General features: G+C 35.9%; 1 pseudogene across 1 annotated transcript in view; it reads left to right on the top strand.

Moving 5' to 3' along the window:
* The window catches only part of LOC143228528 (uncharacterized), a 221,980-nt pseudogene that overhangs the window by 127,105 nt on the left and 79,168 nt on the right, over positions 1 to 15,707 (top strand). Inside the window, exon 4 of the transcript XR_013015345.1 lies at positions 8,355 to 8,471. The product of XR_013015345.1 is annotated as an uncharacterized LOC143228528 (transcript). The remainder of the gene's footprint in view (positions 1 to 8,354; positions 8,472 to 15,707) is intronic.

Genomic DNA, 15,707 nt, shown 5'->3' with positions numbered 1-15,707 from the left:
TCCAAAAGTGTGAGGCACGACCCCCTAGAGGGCAAAAGGATCTCTCTCTCGGTGTTTGGGTATGATATGTTTATACCCTGGAGGGTAAAGTTCTCTTTGTCTTCTTCCTCCTCCCCGTACTTATGTGGTCTTGCAGTATTAATATTTGTAATTATTTTATTTTGTAGGTCAGAGTGAACTAAATATTATTCTGATCCTTTTCAGGGCAATGTCCATGTATTGTGGTGCATATATGGTTGTTATTTTGCTCTCTTAGCACAATGTCAAGTTTGTTGGTGGCACTTTTTTATTTTTTAAATTTATTTTAATTTTTTTTAGTTTATTTCTTTTTAATTATTTATTTATTCTTTTTAATTATATATTTATTCTTTTTTAATTATATATTTATTCTTTTTTAATTATATATTTATTCTTTTTTAATTATATATTTATTATTTTTATTTATTTATTTTTTATGTTTAAAATATAAATTGACTGGGGAGAGATGTTTAGAACTAACTTCATCATGTCCAAGTCATGTCGCATATAATTCATTTTTCATCTTAGTTTTATCGAAGTACGTTATTGTACTATGTAGGAGTCTTATCTGGTATGGTTGGTATGTTCGAATATTTGTGTATGAATTGAGATGATGTAGGTCTTGGAACTGTGTCTACAGTTGTGAGGAGTGTGTTTTGGATTGTTTGTAGTTTGGTTTTAATTATTTTGTCACTTACAGTTATCCATGCTGGAGCTGCATAATCTATTACTGGTCTAATATATGTTTTGTAGATTTTTAGTATGTTGTCTGTAGATGCTCCACTGTTTTTGCCAGCTAAACTCCAAGCATAGTTAGTTCTTCGCCAGATTTTATTTTTAATTTTGTTGACATGATTAATCCAAGTTAATTTTGAATCATAGGTTAGACCTAGAAATTTTGCCGATGGGGCAGTCTGAAGTAGTGTGCCATTCATATATATTTCTGGCTGTTGTTTTTTGTGTTTTGTCAATTTCGTAAAGACTACGACTTGTGTTTTTGCTGTGTTTATTTTTATTCTATATTTTGACAGTATTCGCTTATTCTGTTTAGTTGCGGTTGTATGTTGGTGGCTGCTATCGTGGGTGTTGCGGCACTTTTCCAGACTGCCACATCATCTGCGAACTGTAAAGAGAATCCATGATTTGGATTCTTCAATAGCATATTGTTTACATACATGATGAAGAGTATAGGGCTAACCACCCCTCCCTGAGGGACACCAGCTTCTGGAGTAAAGTTCTCAGAAAAGGTACCCTCTACATTAACTCCACACTTTCTATTTTCCAAAAAGTTAGATATCCAGCGAATAATTCCACGCGGTAGTCCTAGTTCATTCATTCGGAATCTTAGACCATTGTGCCATGCAGTGTCAAATGCTTTCTTGATATCGTGGAAACAAGCGACAGTGCATTCTTTTTTATTGAAGCTATTTATTATAGTTTCGGTTAATCTAATTAAATGATCTGTTGGTCTAAATTTCCTGAATCCATTTTGTTCTTTTGGTAATTTTGATGTTATCTCCAATAATGTGGAGAGTCTATTACTGATTATTCTTTCGAGAATTTTGCCTATACAGCTGGTCAGGCTGATTGGTCGGTAGCTATTAGCTTTATTTGCTGGCTTTCCTTCCTGGTGGAACATTAATATATTAACGAGCTTCCAAGAAATTGGGATGTATCCTGAGGATAGATATAGATCTAAAAGTGTTTTAGGTGGTCAAACAATTTCGGAGTGCCCTTTTTTAGAAGGATGGCTTCTATTTCATCTTTACCTGGAGATTTGTTTTTTGTGTTTTTTATTGCTTCAAGTAGTTATTGTAGGGATATTTCTTTCGTTAGTATCGTGTTTTCATAGTTTGTGATAGGTTTTGTGTTTGTCTCAGATATATTTATTGGGAAAATTGGTTCAAATTGTTTTTATGGTTTAGTATATGGTTGGTAACTTTATTGTAGAAATATGTATTCATATCTGGATCAGAGTGAGTTTTAAATGTATTTTGGAGTTGAGCTTTGAAAGCTTCGGGTTTTTCTTTATTTATGTGTGCTATTGTATTATTGTGTTCGAGTGCAGGATATTTCTTTGGGACTGTATTATCGTTGATGAGTCTTTTAAGGTGTGTCCAGAATTTTTTCGGGTCAGTTTTATCGTTTGCTTTTGAGCAGAAGTTGTCCCATTTATCTTGTTTTTGTTGTTTTATTTGTGTTCTGATGTGATTTCTTATATTATTTATTTGTGTTTTTGTTTCTCTGTCTCTTGTTATCATGTACTGTCTTCTTAATTGTCTTCGTGTTTTTTTTTTCAAAGGCGATTCGGATAGTTTGTTTGGTTTTTGAATTTCGCGCAAAGCTACACGAAGGCTATCTGGGCTAGCCGTCCCTAATTTAGCAGCGTAAGACTACGGGGAAGGCAGCTAGTCATCACCTCCCACCGCCAACTCTTGTACTACTCTTTTACCAACGAAGAGTGGGATCGACCGTCACATTATAACGCCCCCACGGCTTAAAGGGTGAGCATGTTTGGTGTGATGGGGATTGAAATCCGCGAGTCGAGCACCTTAAGCACCCGGCCATGTGCCATCCCGATTCGGATAGTGTCAGTAGGGAAATAATGCAAAAAGTTAAACGTTTTTATACACGTTTTATATATTGAAATACAAAGGAATTGCTACAACACATGTAGCATTTGAAAATGTATCAATGTGTTATATCCCGTCACTTAACGCACTCTTTCACTAATTTAAGAAAACATGTTTATCAAAGGGGAACTTGTGTGACAAAAGTATGAGAAACACTGCTGTAATAGGTGAACCTGGTCTCCAAACACATGATATTAGGTGCATTGTCCGTGATAGACTATAAATATTTTAGGTATTAAGCGACAAAATATGTGTGTGTGTATATATATATATATACACACAAAGATTACACAGCGTTTCTGATAATTTTAATCCCGCGTTATTACATTTGGTGACATTTTGATAGAATTCACCATACGAAAGACCTAAAAGCTTTCTGTGTAAAAGACATATTAGGTTGTTTTAGTAAAAGAGGTATCTGAATAAACGTTTAGGGATACACCGTTCGTTAGATTTAACTGTTCGCGAGCGTCACATGTAGAAGAAACAAAAAACAAAGTGCACGTCGACGAGAGTTTAGAATATTACAACCAATGTCACAGTGTTCTGAGAATCTGATTTTCCTGCCCCACCCAGTGGCTCAGTGGTATGTCTGCGGACTTACAAGCTATAAGCCGAGTTTCGATGTTCGTGCTGGGCAGAGCACGGGTAACCCATTGTGTAGATTTGTGGTTAACTTCGGTACAAACAAAGAAATCCATTTTCTTACTAGTGTAATTTTTTACCAAGGTATCACCTTAATTATTATTATATATATAGCTTTAACTGGTTTATGGCCGTTCTGTACACTGGAATGCCAACTTCAGAAAATGTGCTCTACTTATCGCACATTGTGGTCGAACTGTAGTAACCTGTTTCGGTTTTATTTGATAGCTGTGTATCATCAGAAGTGCCTACTTGCCCACACATCCTGTAAGCAGTTGACAGTGGTATTAAATGTGTTCGCACAAAGTCTATTCGAGGGCTATCTGTGTCAGCCGTCCCTAATTTAGCACTGATAGAGGAAGGGTAATTAATCAACACAACCCACCACCATCTCTTGGGTTACTCTTTTAACAACCAATGATGGGATTAACCATCTTTTTATAACGCTTACACGGTTGAAAGGGCTGGCATGTTCGGTGACGTGAGATCGAACTCGAGCGCTTTAACTTCTAGGCCATGCCATATCTTGAGCCAGTGGCTCCACCAGGACATGTTGACATTTAACATAGCGTTTACATCTACTACGTTCGTTTGTATGTATGAATGTAGAATCCGACTGAGTCGGTGTCCAAAGAAATGTGTAATATTCTGCAATTGCGTTCTATATAATTGCATCAAAACAACGGTATTTTAGAAACAACAGGCCTCATTACTCAGTCTACGCTCGAGGTCCACTTAATCTTTTGAACTAAATAATATAATTCATCGACTCCCAAATTGTGGGGTGCGCTTTCCAGAAAGACGAAAGTGACGTCTTGGAGGGCGACGTGAGTGATTAGGGTATAGTTAATAGTGCAATAATGCAGAATTAAGCTTTTTAAAGTTTTGTTTGAAGTTAAACACAAAGCTACACAATGAGCTATCTGTGCTCTGCCCACTACAGTCAGCGAAACCCTGTTTTAGCGTTGTAAGTTAGTGGACATACCAGTGGGGAGCACAAAAGTAATTGTTCAGTATTTTTTCTTAATAGAAATAATTGATAATTACTAAAACACACATAAAATCTTAATGTGGGTCCATGCATTATATCTTGTCACTAATTCACTCTTTCACTCGTTTCAGAAAGAGGGTCGCTCAAGAAACCATATTCATTAAAGGGAGACGCGGAAGACAAAAGTTTAGGACACGCTGATGTAGTTTAATTACGTGCTATTTCATAATTCCACCACTACTTCTGCCACAATTGTAACGTATCATTTTATATATGGGCCCGGCATGTCTAGGAGGTTAGGGCACTCGACTCACAATTTGAGGATCGCGGATATGAATTCCAGTCACCTCAAGCATGCTCGCCCTTTTAGCCGTTGGAGCGCTGTAATGTGTAATCAATTCCACTATACGTTGGTAAAAGAGTAGCTCAGGAATTGGAGGTGAGTGGTGATCACTAATTGTCTTCCTTCTAGTCTTACACTGCTAAATTAGGGACGGCTAGCGCAGATAGCCCTCGTGTAGCTTCACGCGAAATTCCGGAATAAACCAAACCACAACCACTTTCTCTATAAGTCGAGAATTTATCATCGCTTGATCAGGCATTGGATATGTCACTTGTGGGCTCTCAAGCGTGCTGCTATTTCCTTTCTCTTCCATCTCTGAGGCTTGTGAATATAGAATAGATTTGATAGGCAATGATACGTATATTACTTTGTGATTCTAATGTTACTATATCTTAATATATTATTCACGATTTATCCTATTAAATTTGATCCCACCCTCTCGGTGTCTATTGGGTAAACTTGAGTGCTAATAACGCTTCAAGTTTAGGGTTCGATTCCAGTAGTAGACACAGCACAGTCAAACCATTGTACAGCTTTGCTTTTAAGTAAAATGAATCCTTCTAAACTGTTTAATACTTTGTGTGACTTTATAAAAAGTCGGTAAAACTGGCAAAATCCAGTCAGCAAGAGTCAGTAAACCTAGTAAAAACCCATGTGTTTGAAGTCAGCAAGAGTCAGTAAACCTAGTAAAAACCCATGTGTTTGAAGTCAGCAAGAGTCAGTATACCTAGTAAAAATCCAAATGTTTGAAGTCAGCAAGAGTCATTTAAAAAACAATTCTTATGTTTTATTTTAGTTTCATACTGTCGCACATACGTTAACCTATATATTCTTTTTTAGGTTAGTGGATGTTGTAGTATACGTGTAGAATCATCTCGTATTCTGAACATGTATCATGCACATGTAATTTACCATACTTCGTACTAAGTGTATTCTTCAGTATCCCACGAAAAAAAACAAAAGTCGTCTTCTGTTTCAAGAGTAATTAACATAAAAATTAAAGGGTAATAAATATTTAGGCTTGATAATACTAGGTGGTTAGGGCGTTGGACTCGAAATCTGAGAGTTACTGGTTTGAATCCCCGACCCACTAAACATGGTTGCCCTTTTAGCCGTGGAGGTACTATAATGTGACGATCAGTTCCATTATTCGTTGATAAAAGAGTAGCCCAAGAGTTGGCGGTGGGTGGTGATGACTAGCTATCTTCCCTCTAGTCTTTCACTGCTAAATTAGAGACGGATCTCCGAAAGTGTTCAGTTTCAAGAGTATTTAAAACCAAAATTAAGATTAACAAATAATTTTATTTTTTGTTTCTGAAATTCATATGTCATTCTGCGTTGTAATCTATAGTGCGTATGATTCTTTTCGTGATTCATAGCATACACATGTTCACTAAAGTCACGACAGTACGTAGTGATGCGTTAATAGTTCTTTATGTGATGTCAATTTAGTGTCTATTGACTAACAAACAGACAACATACGACTGTATTGTGGTGTGAATGGTTAAAACAAGTGACTCCTCAAGGCGGCCTTTGGTCTCCTTACAGGGATGAAACCTATATATCGTATGATTACTTTCATAATATTTTATGTTTGTTTGTTTTTTGTTTTTTGAATTTCGCACAAAGCTACTCGAGGGCAATCTGTGCTAGCCGTCCCTAATTTAGCAGTGTAAGACTAGAGGGAAGGCAGCTAGTCATCACCACCCACCGCCAACTCTTGGGCTATTCTTACCAACGAATAGTGGGATTAACCGTCACATTATAACGCCCCCACGGCTGAAAGGGCGAGCATGTTTAGCGCGACAGGGATGCGAACCCGCGACCCTCAGATTACGAGTAGTACGCCTTAACACGCTTGGCCATGCCGGGCCAATATTTTATGTAGTGAGCCATATAAAAAGGCAAATATCGCAGGAGGAATACAAAGTTAATGTATATAGTTGTCCCCTATTTAACCCTTTATCAAAATGTGGATTTATACCGAAAACTCAGTATAAAAATATTTATAGCTGATAGGCTTGTCTAGTATTTTCATTATGAAAACAGCCATAAGAACCCTAGTCTTTCCATATTTCAGACAATGAAAAATTTGTAATACTTTGGACCCTGTACACGTGTAAAATTTTGCAATAACTTGTAAGTTGGATTAGTTTATGAACAAGTTTTTTTTGGTTTTTTTCATGATGTTACCTTTTGTGTGCCTTACTGTATTAGGATTTAGTTGGATTTGATACCTATTTGAAACACGTAAAAGTAGGTAACGTCAAGAAGTTATAAGTAGCAGATAATTATAATGTCGAATAAGGAATGGATAACGAGAAATGGAGTCTCCTAGAGGAGTAGAAAGTCTAGAGGAGACACGTGAGGAGTAGCATCTACAAAAATTACGAGGAGAACACTGCTTGGAGGACATGTGAGAAATAGACAACCTGGAAGAGACGTGAAGAACACACAACCTGGTATACACATGAAGAGTACACAATCTGAAGGAGACATGAGGAGTACAGAACCTGTAGGAGACATGAAGAGTACACCACAATCTGGAGGAGATATGAAGAGTATACAACCTGTAGGAGACATGAAGAGTGTATAAACAATAAAAGACAGGAGGAGCGGTACACAGAGAGATAAAGTTGTGTATATCGTGTTTTATAGTTTTAGCATGATGCAACAAAAAGTAGGTCAAAGATTTTACGAAACTTTCTCAGAAGTTTGTGAATGAACTTATAAGTCCTATGTTAAGAGTTTGAACTTTGATACACGACTATTTTAATGTGTACAGCATACGAGTAAGTAGTGTCATTTTTATGTTAATATTCAAACTAACTCTTGCACTTTCACTGAAATAGCTGTTGGTTGTTAGTTACCGCCTTTCATATCCTACTCAGAATCTGTAGTCAAGTATTAAAAAGAACTAGCTTTCGTTTAATAGTCAAGTCATGGCTCAGTGTAGTCCAGCTGTGGTAGTCTAGTTAGAATATGGAGTGTGAAAACGCCACTCGTGCCTAACTTTGAAACATAGTAAAGAACTTCTGATGTGTTGCAAGTGGTTTGTCTTGTGGAGATGTTCGACTTCTTACCAAGCTTGGGCAAAGATCGCTTCAATTGGTCTCTCGACGTCTGATAGGCTGAACCTCTGGCTGAATAAGGACAAACGTTTAGTGATGCAGTTTTTTTTCTCCCCTACCGAATGACAAGCCAGATGCTGTTTAAGAGGCTGGAAACAACTTCTCTAAGGCTTTCAGTCGCCGCCACATCGTGCATCTCGTAACGTCAGACATGTAGAACGTAATCCGAGTTTATGAGCTTCTGTTTTGAGTTTGTTTTCTCACTATTCATTCTTCCAACATTTTCTGCATTATTTACAAGAAACGCATGTCAGAGTGACGACAATTCCCACGCGAGATGTCACAAGGCGCGCGCCACGTGCCATGGAGGCGGAGTTCCTTCAAAAGAGGTAAAAAAACGTACAACACACGTGCGAAGTAAAAGTGAAATAAAAGCAGCTGATACTATTCTGTGAAGTTTCAACTGTTGGTCATTCAAGAAACCACTGGTTGTCCTCGCGTCAAAAACACTGTTCAGCAGTATAGAAAACCTCCTGTCTGGGGACATTCACCACAGCTTACACAAATCAGGGTTTTTCTTTTCTTTAATAATAAATAAGTTACCATGATACCAACCACACTTTTCACAGTTTTTCCGTTTCTTCTTGCAACAGCTGACTGTTCCAGTTGGATATGTTTCAACGGAGGACGGTGTATCGGGCGCGAACGCAACAGCTTCAGCTACCACTGCTTATGTCCCCCGGGCTTCCAAGGTCCCCGCTGTCAATATGGTGAGTAAAAGAAACACTTTCAACCATCTAGTAACTTATACGATCGTTCCTTTGGTAGAACGTACTAGTAGTGGCTGTCCAATAGATGCAATATATACGTTTGTAAACACCGAGTTACGTTCATATTAATAATACGAGTTTTATTGAGAATTTCTCAGGTTAATTATAAACAGTTTTGTCTTGTAATAACCAATAATAAATGATATGTCTTTATAATCAACAAATATTGTTTGCTTAGCCAAATCTCGGTAAAAATAGTGCATTTTCCGTATATACGTCTTATTTCGTTCAAAATATTTTTCTATAATATTTCAGACACAGAATATAAAATGTCATTTGTATTTGCTATAATCGTACAAGAAGTGTTTGTAGACCTTTAAATCACTCACTGTTATTATACACAGATGCAGAAGGTGTTTATAAAACCAATTCTGCCTTTTTCTCCACCTGGTCAATCTTGAGACATTTTAATACATATTGCTCTCTCTATTGAAAGTACAGTGTTAATTTGTAGTGTTTAATGCTTAATATAATTGAGTCGTTATTATTGTAATTTCTGTATGGCATGTAACTAGGTCGTTGTTATCGTAGTGTAACGTCAATATGTCATGTTACCAGGTCTTTGTTACTTTAGTGTCAATACATGTTACCAGGTCTTTGTTACTGTAGTGTAGTGTCAATATGTTATGTTACTAGTTCTTTGTTACTGTAGTGTAGTGTTAATGTTATGTTACCACGTTTCGGTTACGGTAGTGTAGTGTCAATATTTTATGTCACCAGTTCTTTGTTACTGTAGTGTAGTGTCAATACATCATGTTACAAGGTCTTTGTTAGTGTAGTATAGTGTCAGTATGTTATGTTACCAATTCTTTGCTACTATTGTGTAGTGTCAATGCGTCATGTTACCAGGTTTTTGCTACTGTAGTATAATATCAATATGTTATGTTACCAGTTCTTTGTTATTGTAGTGTAATGTCAATATGTTATGTAACCAGTTCTTTGTTACTGTAGTGTAGTGTCAATACGTCATGTTACTGTAGTGTACTGTCAGTATGTAACCAGTTTTTTGTTACTGTAGTATAGTGTCAATATGTTATGTAACCAGTTCTTTGTTACTGTAGTGTAGTGTCAATACGTCATGTTACTGTAGTGTACTGTCAGTATGTAACCAGTTTTTTGTTACTGTAGTGTAGTGTCAATATGTCATGTTACCAGGTCTTTGATACTGTAGTATAGTGTCCATATGTTATATTACCAGGTCTTTGATACTATAGTATAGTGTACAATACGTCATGTTAACATGTCTTTGTTAGTGTAGTGTAGTGTCTTTATGTTATGTTACCAGTTCTTTGTTACAATAGTATAGTGTCATTGTGTTATGTTACTAGTTTTTTGTTACTGTAGTATAGTGTCAGTATGTCATGTTACCACGTCATTGCTACTGTAGTGTCAATTTTATGTTACTAGTTCTTTGTTACAGTAGTTTAGTATACAATACGTCATGTTACCATGTCTTTGTTACTGTAATGCAGTGTCAACAGGTTATATTACTAGAACTTCGTGACCTAGATGTGAAAAATTCATAAATAAAGTCATAAAGTGACTTTTTCTACTATTAGGATACACTGCTTATATTATGCCGCTACTAGGATACATTAATTATATTGAGCCGCTACAAGGATACACTTATTGTATTAAGCTGCTATTAGGATACACTGATTATGTTAAGCCATTATAAAATTGCTGTGATTATACTGAGGCAGTACTAGAATACTGTAGTTGTACTGAACCGGTGGAGTTAAGGATAGTAAAGTATTTGGTTCTATTCACATTTTGGTTACAATGAGAATGTGTAAACAAATTCCGAAGTTTGCGCGTTTAAAATACAAGCAATGTTGAAATTGAGTACACGTTACGAAAATTTTAGTTGGTAAATTTCCGACACTGCTGATAAGTAGGCACTAAAGTAACAGTGTACTTATATATAATATACATATGTATACACACACACGCATACATGTTTAATATATATTTATCTGGAGAAGGGTGGCGGTTCCTCATGTGGTACTGGGATTTCCGTTACTGGTTTTTGTCTTGCATGTGGCCATGTGACCTGGATTTCTACCCTTTCACAAAAACTGAAATGTTGTTTTTAAGAGTTATAACCACGGGCTTGTAAAGAAGGTTCACAACAGAAATAATGATAGTAGGCGACACGACTCGCCCTCTTATGACATATATGTAACTTGCCACTTGAATTCAAGATTGTTTGTCACAGTTTTCTAACTCGGGTCCACACGAGCTTCACCGAGACGTGTCTGTAAGTCCGGCTATCCTCCGTATAGATAGGGTTCGATTAGTGAATGGTAAGAAAAACGTTGATGAAGAATCACAGAAAGACGATTTCCTGTCAAGGCTCACTCTCATCTCAACAAAGACGGATAAGAAATCTGTTTGCCGATTCCTGTACAATCTGCGAGAACAGAATGTCTCACTTAATACTGTTGTCGATTTGCCATCTTACGTCAGCTCTTTCTGTAGAACCCCGGGATCACTTATGGCAACTTGGATATGCAAATCGAATTTATTCAATATCCATGTAGGGTTTCATGTTTCTTTCTGAATAGTTTGGATATTTTCCCTTAATTGGTTACAGAGCTTAACCTTCTGAATGAGCTACGTCAGAATTGCAGTTGCGATGTGACGTCTCATTTGAAATCGAGACAGCTCCTTACTACCTGGATATTTATAACGAATTCATTAATGACGTTCAGAAGGTTGTACAGCTATTTGATTATAATTATTTGAAATTTTAATAACTGTTACAATAATTATTGTATGTGTTATAAATTAATTTTTGTATCGGATAAGTTAAGACCTTTTTTTTTTTTAACTTTGAAACGTGAACATTCCACAACCCTGAGGAACCAAAATCGAACTCCCCCCAATGACCACAAATATGCAACTTTGTAGTAAAAATAATAAGCACCACGTTAGTGAACTAGAGCCATGTATTCGAGATTTTCTGTAGTAATTAAGGTAGTTAAGTTAACAGACACACATCATCATTAGTGAAAAAAAACCAAAAACAACAACAGTAAGTATAGAGCTAATTAAAAGGAATGCGTGATAAAAAATAAAAATAAAAATACATACAACACGATCGATAGGATACTGTGATTATACTGAGCCCCTACTAGGATACATTGATTATACTGAGCTGGTACTAGGATACTGTGATTGTAGAGAGCCGCTACTAGGGTACATTGATTATACCGAGCCGCTACTAGGATACATTGATTATACTGAGCCCCTACTAGAACACATTGATTATACTGAGCCCCTACTAGTATACACTGATTATATTGAGCTGATACTAGGATATTGTGATTATACTGAAAATTATATATTTATAAACGGTTGGTATGGATAGAGAAAGCACTACCAGAGGAGCGAACAACGTTTCGACCTTCTTCGGTCATCGTCAGGTTCACAAAGAAAATGTTACTGATCGGTAGCTGACCACATGATTGAAGGCTGTTGTGTAATTGAGAGTAGGAATGTAGAGGGCGTGCTTAGATGTTGGATATATTTATTAATATAGGTATAAAGGTGTTCCTTTGTATTGGTTTGTTTTGGGTTTGAGTTGTTGTATAAGTAAGGCTTCTTTAATTTTGCGTTTGTTTATATTTGTTTCTTTATTTAGTATTTGGGTGTTTCCTATGGTCATGTTGTGTTCATTTGATTTGCAGTGTTCGAAAACGTGTGAATGTGACTTTTTGTGTTCTTTGAATCTGGTTTCCATTTTTCTACTTGTTTCTCCAATATAGAAGTCGTCGCAGTTATCACCTTGTATTTTATACATAATATTGGTGTTGTGTTTGTCAGTGTAGTTTTTGCATAGTATAGACCTCAGTTTTGTGCTTGGTTTTTGAATAAATTGGGTATTAACTGGAATGTCATATTTTATTACTAGATTTTGCCAAATGTTGGTTATTTTTCTGCTAATGTCGGGAATATATGGTATGCAGCTGTACATGGTTTCATAATTTTTTAAGTCGTGAGGTATATTTACTTTTGTTAGTCGGTATTACTTTTTATTTAGGTGTGTGTGTTTTCTACGGTTTGTGAAGGAAACTCATTGATGTTGATGAAGTATTGTTTTATTTTGTTTAAGTCGTCGTTAATTCTATTTAGTGAGCATAGTTTTATGGCTGTGTTTATTTGGTTTCTTAGTGTGTTGAGTTTTTGTTTTGTTTCGTGCGCTAAGTCCCAAGGAATGTATAGTCCAGTATGGGTGATTTTTCGGTGGATTTCTGTTTTAAATTGTGTATTGATTTTTGTAATTTTGACGTTAAGAAATGATATTTGATTGCTTTCTTCCTGTTCACATGTGAAGTTAATGTTGGGATGTATAGAGTTAATGTGATTGAAAAAATTAAGTATGTGTTCTGTATATGTGAATCCCGTAATCGTGTCGTCTATATATCTGTAACAATATAGTGGTGGATGTAATGCTGTGTTAATTGCTTGTGTTTCAACTTGTGGCATAAAAAGATTGGTTAGAACTGGTGATACTGGATTACCCATGCTTAGACCATTTGTTTGTATATAGTTGTAGTTATTGAACATGAAGTTTGTTTTCATCGTGGTGAATTTTGTGAGGGTTGCTAATTGGTTGCTGGGAATGTCTGTTGATGGGTCAGGGTTTTGGATATAGAGTTCTTATTCTATCTTGCAGACTTCAGTGGTTGGGATTTCTGTAAAGAGGAATATGGCATCGAAACTGGTCATTAAGGCTTTATGATTAAATTGATTAAGGTTAGATTTGAAATTAAAGGAATATTTGATGAATGAGCAGGTTGATGCTAAATATTTGGAGAATGCCCATGCTATGTATTTGCCAAAAACCAGGCACAAAACTAAGGTCTATAATATGTAAAAACTACACTGACAAACACAACACCAATATTATATATAAAATACAATGTGATAACTGCCACGACTTCTATATTGGAGAAACAAGTAGAAAAATGGAAACCAGATTCAAAGAACACAAAAAGTCACATTCACACGTTTTCGAACACTGCAAATCAAATAAACACAACATAACCATAGAAAACACCCAAATACTAAATAAAGAAACAAATATAAACAAACGCAAAATTAAAGAAGCCTTACTTATACAACAACTCAAGCCCAAAACAAACCAATACAAAGGAACACCTTTATACCTATATTAATAAATATATCCAACATCTAAGCACGCCCTCTACATTCCTACTCTCAATTACACAACCGCCTTCAATCATGTGGTCAGCTACCGGTCAGTAACATTTTCTTTGTGAACCTGACGATGATCGAAGAAGGTCGAAACGTTGTTCGCTTCTCTAGTAGTGCTTTCTCTATCCATATCAGCCGCTTTTAAATATATAATTTTCTGTACAAGTGGGTTTTCTCGTCATCACGGATGTGATTGTACTGAGCCGCTACTAGGATATACTGATTGTATTGAGCTGGCACTAGGATACTTTGATTATACTGAGCCGCTACACTACACTGTAAAGAGGGACTACTGCTTGTGTATTGAAAAGTAAGAAATTATTAGAGTGAGTTACAAGAGAAAGATTAGTGTTTGTGTATTCAACAATAAGAGATTATTCGGGTGAGTTATAGGAGAGAGAAATTGGTACTTTTTGTATTTTAAAGAACAATAGAATATTAGCAAGTGTCAAACTAGTTAGTATAAGATAAGCTCATAGATTCACAGTGTTTAGTTACTCTCTGGATGTTTTATAACAAGTAAAAACCGCCATCTCAAAATTCGTGAAACATACAATATTGTTCTAAATTTACTAAAACGTTTTCATAAATAAATTTAAGGACGTACTACGCTAAAATGTGAGATTCGATTCCCCGACGTGGACACAGCAGTAGCCCAATGTGACTTTGCTCTAAAAGAAAAAATGGTTCAATATAGATTACCAACGGTGTATATAAAATTCATTGTTTTTTTCAAATAGAAAATCTCAAACTCGCGAAGTTGGTTAAAAGTCATGTTGTTTGTTTTGGACCTAAATAAGGCTGAAGTTTCCTAGGTGTCCTGGTGTGTGGAACTATTTTCGGAGATAGAATGAGATAATTGCTTTTATTCCATTCTTGACTTGACATATCTTGCACAAATAATAATCATTAAGCTGAACTCTTAAAACGTAAATTGTATGAACCCTAAACAACAAGGACTGTAAGAAAACCTTGACCTTGCACGTTAAAAAGGCTGTCAAGCAAACGTTTGCTCTAGTTCACGCCTACACTGGTACACTTTCTTCTTGACGTGGTTAGTATACTGTTTATTGTCAGATTATGCTACAGAATGGAGTGGTTGAACCATATTTGGCTCTACACGTTTAACTTGTCACGGTTACGTGTACTGACTGAAGTACATCACACCTTAAATATTAGAGTTGAAGGTAAAATAGTAGTCTGGAGGTAGACCACCAAAATTAGGAAATTTCCATCATATGAACAAAAGATTTGTCTTGGTAGACACATTACACGGGTTGAAATAGACACGGTTAGCTTGTTAGCTATGTGGGAGACATTAAAATGGAAGAACTTTCTCTGGAAGACATATAAAAAAAACACGGAAAATAATTAATGAAAATTGACGTATATAAAACTCTTGGAAAATAGTTTTTTATCTCTCTCTCTTTGTCTCTTTCTAGACTTTATTAAGTAATTTGGTTAGTTTATGAAGTCTCTCTCTCTCTATCTTACTGTGAGTAAGAGTATGTTGAGTAGTTAGAAAATACTTACAACCAGAAAGGCATTTAATCTTTTAACTCAGCTGGTCAAACTATTCGATTTTCGTCACTATCTTGGTTGGACCCAAAATATTCAGGTGTCGCTACATCACTGAGTAAAACATTATATATATTTATTAACGCCCACTCCCATTAATATCTTTAGAAATTTCCGGTTAAATAAAAGAAAAAAGTATTATTTTATATCTGAAATGTAAAAATGTGATAAGCTAATCTGGTCACATGATGTTTGTAAGTTTTTCAGCGAAGGTTCATGAAATAAGATCAGAAGTAAAGGTGTTAAAATTTACTTCACAGAAAGCTGGTTTTCAAAATTATCAAAGTGAATATTCAAAATAAAGATTACTTTGGTAATGTAAGAACTTAAAGTGTGTATAATATTCCGAACTGGAAGTACGGGCTTGGCGTGGTC

The sequence above is a fragment of the Tachypleus tridentatus genome, chromosome 10, assembly GCF_004210375.1.
Source record: "Tachypleus tridentatus isolate NWPU-2018 chromosome 10, ASM421037v1, whole genome shotgun sequence".
Classification (NCBI taxonomy): domain Eukaryota; kingdom Metazoa; phylum Arthropoda; class Merostomata; order Xiphosura; family Limulidae; genus Tachypleus; species Tachypleus tridentatus.
Note: the sequence above shows the minus strand (reverse complement) of the source record. Positions and strands in the feature narration are given on the sequence as shown.